The sequence below is a fragment of the Pelophylax lessonae genome (genome assembly GCF_965119305.1).
Source record: "Pelophylax lessonae genome assembly, chromosome: 1".
NCBI lineage: Eukaryota > Metazoa > Chordata > Amphibia > Anura > Ranidae > Pelophylax > Pelophylax lessonae.
In genome coordinates this window covers 352,284,902-352,295,030 of record NC_138768.1, presented here as the reverse complement: position 1 = coordinate 352,295,030, position 10,129 = coordinate 352,284,902, and positions in this window count along the sequence as shown.

Sequence of the window (10,129 nt, the reverse complement as noted above, 5' to 3'; positions counted from 1 at the left end):
ACGACCGATCTGCCGATTTTCGGCTTGTTAGTATGATGCTTCCGACAACCGACTCCGACTTTTCGGCCGAAAAAAATCTGGTGCGCAGGCTATAAAATTTTTGTCCACCGTCAAAACACGGCCGATTTTCGTGCAGTCAGTACAGATTTTGACAGGGAAAAATCTAATGAGCAAGTCTGGGCATGCTCAGAGAAGAAAGAACACAAAGAAAGCAAACCAACACATGACATCACTTCTGAAGTAGAATTTTGTCGGGCGAGAAAATTAGTGTGCAGTCTAGGCACATTCCAACCAACAAAACACCACTCTGGACAAGACGGACGATCGGTCGGCCGATATTTTGTTGCGTGTGTACTAGGCTTAAGGCTGCAGGTGTGCTAAAGTAGTGAACTATAGCTTGGAAACACAGGAATGACAGCATGGAGTCATGTCACAGGTTAAAGGTCAGGGAGAATCGTGATCAGAAGTCCAGGCCGGGTTAGATAACACAGATGACCAGAAAACCTAACAGGCATGGGCATTCCAAAGAGAAGTGTCTGGCATACATAGGGCAGTAACAAAGTTAGCAGATTTTCAGGAACCCAGGAATCAGAGCTGAAGACAATCCAGCAATAAGGCTAGGCAGGCCTCAGGTTTAAATAGGCCAGCAGGCATCAGGACCTGTGTGTGAACATGAGGCCCATGCATTTGCATTCTTGTCCATAGGAGTGCGCACGAGGTGTGCCAGCTCTGCCCCCCCACTGCCAGGATACTGTGGGAGATATAATTGTGAGGATCAGAGCTCTCAGAACTTGAAACCCTGGTGTTCTCAGGTGAGCCCCGAGTGGACAGGTGTAATGATGTCAGTGGATGGGTCCCAGATGATTTCTTCCAGGGCAGGTCTCAGATGAGACTTGGAAAGCACACATGAATACCAGGAGGAGCTCCTTGTTGATTCAGTGAGTATCGGGATTCCAGGTTGACCTTATCAACTTCCAGAATTTCTATGAGGGGTTGTATTAATAATGAGAGAGCAGAGTAATGTGCAGCAATACCTAAGAGCCAATCAGACGTCAGTTGCATGGAGACTGATCTGTTATGTTGTATTTGTATTTTGTTGTATTTTATATTTTCAGAAGTTGCAAACATTTTATATCTACTTTGGTGTACTAAGAAATATATGTACAGTATATATATTTTAATAGTATACATATTTTAATATGAAAATATATATAATATTTTTTATTATTATTATTAATGATGAAAACATATCTATTTTAATCACTGTATGGATTTGCAAGAAGAGCAGTATAAAAACAGCTTTACAAAATGCTGGGACACATGCATGTGTGCTTTGGTTTTGGGGTGCACACCCTAATGCAATAGGCTGCGCACACCTTGTCAAGATTCTATGCTTACGACCCTGCACATGCATACGAACATGAGAACCTACTGCATGGGAATTTGCACTTGCCTTGCTGTGCGAGATTTCTGACAATAGCTGAATGTCGTGATCCATGTTGGATGAGTAATATGTACCCCTTACTTGTTCACGCAAGAGAGAGGGCTGGATATCTGAAGGGGGAACCATATCTTAAAGGGTACGTTCAGATTCCAATAAGCCCCCCACCCCCATAGTTTTGGTAAGTCTAAAGGATATTGTACAGAGAGTGTACAATCAGATTGCATAGTGTGTGGCCAGCTTTATACAAGTACATAGGAGGGAGCGGATGGAGACACTGTCAAGCCCTGTTCACATCTCTGCCTAGCAGAAACTCACATTCCTGCATTAGTTTTTTTGGGGTGTTTTCTGCCCTAATTGCAGCAATCGGTCAAAGAAGCTCCAGAACTTTTTGTAGAGGGGAGCGTGGTGCAGTTTTTACTCTGCTTTTTGATGCGTTTTCAGCGTGTTTATGAAATGCATGGCAATGCATGCATTTTCTGTGCAGTTTGCCATACATTTGGAAATGCACAGATGTGAATGGAGCCTCATTGTTATGGGGAAAACAAACCAATTTCACTTCAGGCCCCATTCACACCTAGCATAGTGGGAGTGCACGTTTGTGGCATGTTTTTCATGTGACACGCATAGGACAGCCTGTTGTTTTCAATGAGCTGTGGACACGTGGCAAAGTAGCTCATGGGACATTTTGGCATGTTGCAGGTTGTATGTTTTTTTACTGTGCGTTTTGCTGCATTTGTCACTCGCTTTTTTTTTACGTGGCAAAGGTTTGCTTGCGTCTGTGATTTGGTGTGCCGTGATTGCACAGTGCACAGTGATTGCACACACACGAGTGGCCTCTCTGCTGAATGGAAGGAAGGAGTGGGGGGGCAGACTTACTTAGGGAGGAACTTCAGGGGCCGTACCACGACTGACCATTGGCTTCAGCCTGCAGAGAGACTACAAGAGGGAGAGGGGGGGAGAGAGAGAGGGAAAGAGGGGGGGAGAGAGAGAGAGGGAAAGAGGGGGGGGAGAGGGAGAGCGAGAGAGAATGAATAGAGCTAGAGAGAATGAATAGAGCAGGCATGTCCAAAGTCCACTTTAATACGGCCCCACAGGTAACCCCACGCCGTTTTTTCTTTATTTTTTACTGGCACTTCTTTTTCTTCTTATTCAGCTGTCAGCGAGGAAACCCATTGAAAGCTGATGACTCTGTCCCGGCCCTGCTCCTTAACAACCAGCTTACACTGTGCCCTGATTGGGCAAAGCTTTGCCCAATCAGGGACCAGAATGCACTGTACAGCAGATTCGGGTGTTCGGTGAATGGACGAACAGGCAAATGTTCGGCCTGAACTCATGCTCGGGCCAAACCATTTCCCCATCCCTAGCCACAATCAGATGCAGACCTTTACTCTGAAATTACACCTGGAGAAAGGAACTGTGAGTCTGATTGTTTGTTTAAGGCAATACAGACATTTTGTATTTCAGTGTGTCTCATCCATTTCACCCTGCATATTACATAAAGTGTGCCTACGGTCATTAAAATAATATATAAATATATATATAAAACTGTTCAAAATATTTGAACAGCATTAGTTAGGAACACTAGATTCTAGCTTCATTGCTGTTTCACAAATATTGATTTAATAAACAATAAACCTTAGGCTGACTAATACTAAATGGCCATAGTTTGCATGTCAGATTCACTCTTAATAATTAGTTGGCTTGAAGTATGTTATGAAGGTGTGTTAAGCTAACAAAGACTTGCACAGTGTGTACTCAAAAGTTCATAACAGCAATATGGCCACAAGTGATCAGTCCACCCCTGTGTTTTTTGTAACTATTAGTTCTATAAGTAATAAATTGCCATTTGTGTCCCATTGGGGAGATTTACCGCCACTTCCGGTCTCATAGCCAAAACAGGAAGTGAGAGGAAATCCCTGAAAATTAAGGGAATCCATTGGGGCCCCTAAGGTCACCAGAACTAGTGTCTCCATTGGAACAGTCCCCCTCTATTACTGTTCTGGGGACAACCCAAAATTAGGGATTTTCTTTTATTTTCACTTTTGATTATAACGATAAACAGGATAAATAACGAAGGTGAATCCCCCTAACTGGAGCAGATGTGTCAATAAAATCTAAAAGGGCTTCTAGTTTTTCCTTTAGTTATACTTTAAAGCCTTCTGCTGACTGAGGTAAACTCTTAAAGCGGAGTTCCGGCCACAAAATCGACAGTCGATTTTGGGCCATCCGCTTGCTATAGCTCATCTGAAAAAGAAATAGGTAGTTAGGATTTTTTTTTTTTTTTTTTTACATACCTTGTAATTGCAGAAAAAAAATACTCACCTTCCTTCCACTTCCTCCCTCGGCCGCACGGCCCGCGCCATCACTTCCGCTTTGCAATGATTCCTGGGAGCTGAACTTCATCGCTGCCAGGAATCAATGCGCCTGCACCGGCCCCGACGTCAGTTCCGGTGCAGGCGCCGTCATATCTTGCTAAACAGCTTCTGGGCATGCCCAGAAGCTGTGCAGGGATGACGCTGTGGCCCCGGAAGTGACGGCGGGGCCGGCGCAGTGCATCGTGGGACCGAAGAGGACGGAAGAGGACGTTGAAGAGGATCGCGCTGGCTTCAAGCTGCCCACACCTGAGATGGCAGCACTGGTGAAGAAATTTTATAAGTGAGTATTTCTTCTAAAAGGTAAGTGCGAAGCGGGGCAGATCAGAGGCTATCCATTGTGGAATGCACTAGCCCTGACTGTCCTGGGGGTATGTTCATTGAAATTTTTTTTTGTGGCCGGAACTCCGCTTTAAATGACTCATCAACCCTACAGCAAGGTATCTTTGCATCATCTCTTCATTGAAGGAAAACTATGCAAAAGAGCCAGTATTAGTAAAAAAAGCTTTCAAATATTTTGATGATAAAAGATAACTACCGTTATTGTATAATGTACTCATTTAGAAAGGTAATCCAATAAGGGTCCTTTCACACGGTCGGTTCAGTTTTTTTCTCCGTTCAGTCCCTTTTTTTTAAACGGACACGGATTCACTTTTGTAGGGTCCGTTCCGTATGTCCGTTTTTCATCTATCCCTTTGCGGATGAAAAACGGACATAATGTATGTCTATGGGATTGCGGACATTAGCGGATGACATTCGCTGACATCCGATTTTGCATCCGTTACATTTTTTAAACAGAAGAAAAATAGGGTTCTCTTCCGTCTCAAAAAACGGAACTGAACGGAATGGACTCAAAACGGATGTCAGTGGATGGTCATCCGCTAACGTCCGCAATCCCATTGACATACATTATGTCCGTTTTTCATCCGCAAATGGATGGGAGGAAAAACGGACATACGGAACGCCTGTGTAAAAGGACCCTAATACAGTATTTAATATTATATTTATATCATAAAATTACATACTAACCCCCTAAAGAACTACAGCTTAGCAAAAATCAATGCTATTTTTACAAGTAGAGTTTCCCTGTTGTCAAATGCTTTTTTACCCCTTCATGATAAAGGTAAAACAAATTCTAACGCCTTGCAAATTTGACATGTGTTAGTAGAACTGTGCCACTGCAACTACTAAGTGTATCTAGTTGAATTATACCTTTTTTTTCAGGACAAATTGGGCTTTCATTTGGTAAATAGTAATGAATATCTCACAATTTGTTTTTGTTATTATCAAAGGAAACCCTGACACAAAAAAAAAAAAATATATATATATATATAATTATATTAAGCTGTATATTTCTTGCTATTACCATGCCCTACCATCAAAGAATAACACAAAATAAATTATTCTACTCCAGATAGTCGCAGTGATACCACATGTGTGTATTTTTTTTGTTTGTACAATAGTGTGTTTTAGGTAAAAAAAAAAAAAAAGGAAAATCTGCACTAACACTGGCACTAACTGACTCTGATACTTAATTAAAATATGATTTTCTTTAACCCGACCTTAACCTCCCTGGCTGTCTGATTATGTCCAGATTTCTGTACTAAAAGTGGTACATTGTTTTGCATGGAAATCTGTTGTTTTACATTTTAAAACTCACCTTCCCCTGCGATCTCCCGCCGTCCTCCCCTCGCTGTCCTCCCGCTGTGTGCTCAGCCGATGCCGGCACCTGTCTTCCTGTGCCCTTCCCTGCAAGCGTTGCGATGCAGGGGGATGGAACCGGCGGCAATTTAAAAAATGTAAATACATCGACATCAACGATTCTGATGTCTCTTTCTGGCACACAGCTCCATTGGAAACTCGGAAGAATCATTTGATATACCTCCAAAATTCCAAAAGCTATGCCCTAGAAAGAGACATCAGAATCGTCGATGTCGTCAATTTCCGTACCTGATGACGAATTTTCCCACAAATCGCTATCGCTCAGTTCTTTAAGTAACTCCGTTTCGCTGTCGCTGTTTTCCAGTTTGTCTAAAAGCGCTTTTGTGAAAATTGCCAGCCACAAAGCACTGGAAAAGCACAGGCTGGGCATTGGAAAAGTCACCAGGTGCAATCCTGTGGTGAAATGGCATGATACAGTGTATTACGTTAGGATCACAGCTTTGTATCATGTCATTTAGTGTATTTACACTTTTAAATTGACCGCAGGGAACCGGAAGGCAAGTGCCAGCAATCGGCCGTGCACAGAGTGGAGAGAGAGTGTGAGGACGGCGGGGAGGACAGCGGCGGATCGCAGGTAAGGTGAGTGTGATTCTGGGGTAATCCTGAGTGTGGCTCGGGGTTACCGCTATTGGTACTGAAAGTTAACCCCAAGCCACACTCGGGAATACCGCCAGGGGGGTTAAATGCACATATCCTGACCCTTGACCCGTTGACTTTGACTCTGAGCATGACCTTTAACACTAACCCTGACACTGACCTAGATCAAACTCCGATCTAGCTATCTTTATATTTTTATTACTTTTTTGTAACACACACTTCTTTTGTTTACAATTTTCTCCTCTAGCAAGGATAAAAAGATAGGATGTATCTTTTTCTCCATTCCGGAGGAAAAAAGAAAAAACAGGGGCAGACTGTACAGTGACGGATGGCTGTGATAGCCAACCACAGGCTATCACAACAATCGAGTGATTGGGAATTGGACCTCCCAGTTTACAATCATTAGCACAAGACCCGATCTGTTGGTTACAGTGTGGGCTCTGTGCTAGGAGCATGCTGAGCAATGCACACTGGGCATAAACACAGTAGCGCATATGTATGCGCCCCATGGATAAAGACCCCCTTATGTGAGGCTGCATAAATATACAGTACATGCATGTAGGCATATACATGTATAAAATTATAACTGTTGTGGAACAACAAGTTATTATCATTATAAGGTTCATTACCAGCAGATATTTCCCTTATAGTCTTAAACATACTGTATATTACCAAAAGTATTGGGACACCTGCCTTTACATTAACTTTTCCCAGTCTTAGTATATAGAGTTCCATATTGAGTTGGCCTACCCTTTGCAGCTATAACAACTTCAACTCTTCTGGAAGGCTGTCCACAAGGTTTAGGAGTGTGTCTATGGGAATGTTTGACCATTCTTCCAGAAGTGCATTTGTGAGGTCAGGCACTGATGTTGGAGAGATGACCTGGCTTTCAGTCTCTACTCTAATTCCTGCCAAAGATGTTTTATTGGGTTGAGGCAGTGTTGCCAACCCCCAAAGGGAAATTTACTGCAAAGATGCCAAAATTTGCAAACCGCACCCATTTTTTACTGGCAAAAATCATGAAATTTACTGAGAGGGCCAATTTTTTTACTGACACTACAAAACAAAAACAAAAAAAAAAAAACTAAAATGGCTGTTTTCAGTGCTAAACAGGGCAAATATCAATATTTAGCCGATTAACATGTAGCTAAAGCTATTAGCAATGTGTTTAAGTTAACCACTTTACCACCGGAGGATTTTCCTGCTTTACGTCCAGGCCACTTTTTGCAACTTGGCACTGTGCGAATTTAACTGACAATTGCGCGGTCATGCAACGCCGTACCCAAACGAAATTTACGTCCTTTTTTCCCACAAACAGAGCTTTCTTTTAGTATCATTTTTTGCGATATTAATAAAAAAAGAGCGAAAATTTTGCGAAAAAATTGACATTTTCTAATTTGACAGTTAAAAAATATCCAATATATTAGATTTTTTCATATATTTAGGCCAAAATGTATTTAGCTACATGTCTTTGACAAAAGAATTCTCAATGAGCGTATTTTTAACCGCTTTAAGACCGGAAGATTTTACCCCATTCCCCGCACGTGTGTTGTGGTTTCACCCAGCAAAGCACAGGCTGTTCAGGATGCCAGTAGTGACGGCGGTCTGATGAGTTCAGGGATTGGGGTGAGTCCAATGAAAGAAAGGATCAATTTTTTTGCACACTGACACAAGACTGCTCTGTCCATCACCAAGCCCCTGTATGCAAACAACTCCTCTTCCATGTGACTGGACCGACTCCTGGAGTCTGCACACACCCTGAGCCGTCACAGCTTATCCTGGATCACACACAGGAGCGCAGAACAAAAATTATTTTTCTGTCTGCTCTCTCCCCCTCTTCTACCCCCTCTCACTCCCCCTCTCTCTCACCCCTTCCCCCTCTCCCACCCCCTCTCTCTCACCCCCTCTCTCTCTCCTCTCTCCCCCCCTCCAACCCACCCCCTCTCTCCCCCCTCCTCTCACCCCTTTCTCTCCTCCCTCTTCCCACCCCTCTCTCTCTCTCTCTCTCTCTCCCTCCTCTCCCCCTCCTCTCTCTCTCTCTCTCTCTCTCTCTCTCTCTCTCTCTCACCTCCTCTCTCTCACCTCCTCTCTCTCTCCCCCCTCCTCTCTCTCTCCCCCCTCCTATCTCTCTCCCCCCTCCTCTCCCTCCTCTCTCCCCCTCCTCTCTCTCCCCCTCCCACCACTCTCTTTCCCACCACTCTCTCTCCCTCCTCTCACCCCCTCCTCTCTCTCTCTCTCTCCCCCTCCTCTCACCCCCCTCCTCTCTCTCTCCCCCTCCTCTCTTCCCCCCCTGCTCTCTCCCCCCTCCTCTCTCTCCCCCTTTCCCTCTCCTCTCTCCCCCCTCTTCCACCCCTCTCTCCCCCCTTCTCTCTCTCCCACCCCTTCTCCCCCTCTCTCTCTCTCTCTCCCCCCCCCCCCCTCTCTCTCTCTCTCTCTCTCTCCCCCCTCTCTCTTTCTCTCTCCCCCCTCTCTCTTTCTCTCTCCCTTCCTCTTTACCACCACTCTAGCTCTCTCTCTCTCCCCCTCTCTCCCTCTCTTAGTAGAGAAGAGGGAAAGCGGGAGGTAGGCAGAGTTGCTGCACCATGGGCCTCTGGGTTGTACTTGCCCCCTACTGGCCAAAAGTTGCCAGTCAGCCCCTGCACTGGGATCATAGGATGTGTGTAGAGGATGCACATGGGAGATCATCCCTGGTCCTGCATCCTCTAATGTCTGTCCCTAAAACACATTACATAGAGGATTATTAGCTCATGCATAAATTAATGAATTCTGTATTCAGGTTCACTGACCATAGTCATGTATTGGCAGTGTCCACAGCAGGTATGGGGCATAAAGTGGGGTAAGTAAGTATTTGATCCCTTGCAGATTTTTTATGTTTACCCACTTACAAAGAAATGAAGGGTTTATGATTTTATCATAGGTGTATTTTAAATGATAGAGACAGAATATCAACCAAAATCCAGAAAAAATGTTCAGCTTTTTTCTGCCTCCATACAAGGTGAGTCCCCCTCCTCACAAAGGCACATGTACAGTATTGCCAATGAACATCCACATAATTAAGAGAAGGATTGGTAGAAAGTGCTGTGGTCAGATAAGACCAAAATCCTTAACTGACCGTGGCCCTGTACACCCCATCATGAGGCCCTGCGCTTATTTTTTTATTTTTATTTTTTGCTTCCGGCCCGTCTTGATTAGGGTATTACCGAGGCATACTCCTCATTGTTAAACCTTACCCACTATTTCCATACTCCTAAACAAAATGCTAGTGACACCAGGCTGGATAAAATTGGCCCGGTAGGCCATTTTATTAACAAATAACCAAATAACATTTTTTACAACAGAAAACCATAAATAATCCAGTACCACATGAAAAGATTGTTGGTCTTGGGAGGCACCAAAAATTCCAATTAAATATGTATCAGCGTAAAATACTTCAACGGTCCCCAGCCGCCTAACACCAGCTCGGGGACAAACCCACTTCACCACTGATACCTCCTTGTTACCACTTCCCGTTAATCCACTATTAACCGGGATACACTAGAGGGCTCCATACCTTAGATGGGTCACCCTATGCACTTTACCAAAAACTGTTTACCGCCTCCAAAGACCCCCAACCGCCACAGCGCACAGGTGTAAAGCCTTACACCTGCGAGCCCCTCCACAAACGCAAAGCTCGTTGGATCCCATCTTGAATGCCGAGAAACCACATATCAGTCCCCACCGCATTCAAGTGCACCCCGTCGCTCCGCAGATACCGCCAGGTATCCACCTCCAGTTCCCGGTGTCTGACCACCAACCCCCCATTCCTAGCGACAAACCGGCTGACTGCCAAATTGACCTTGATCCGTGCCTTGTTCAGCTTCGCGACCGACCTCGCAAAACGCCACGAGGTACGGCCAACAATCTCTGACCAAATCACAATCATCTCTGGAAAAGAGGTACGCAGCCTGAGAAAGTCAAATTTAATGTCCCGAATGAGATGGCGCATGGACCGGAC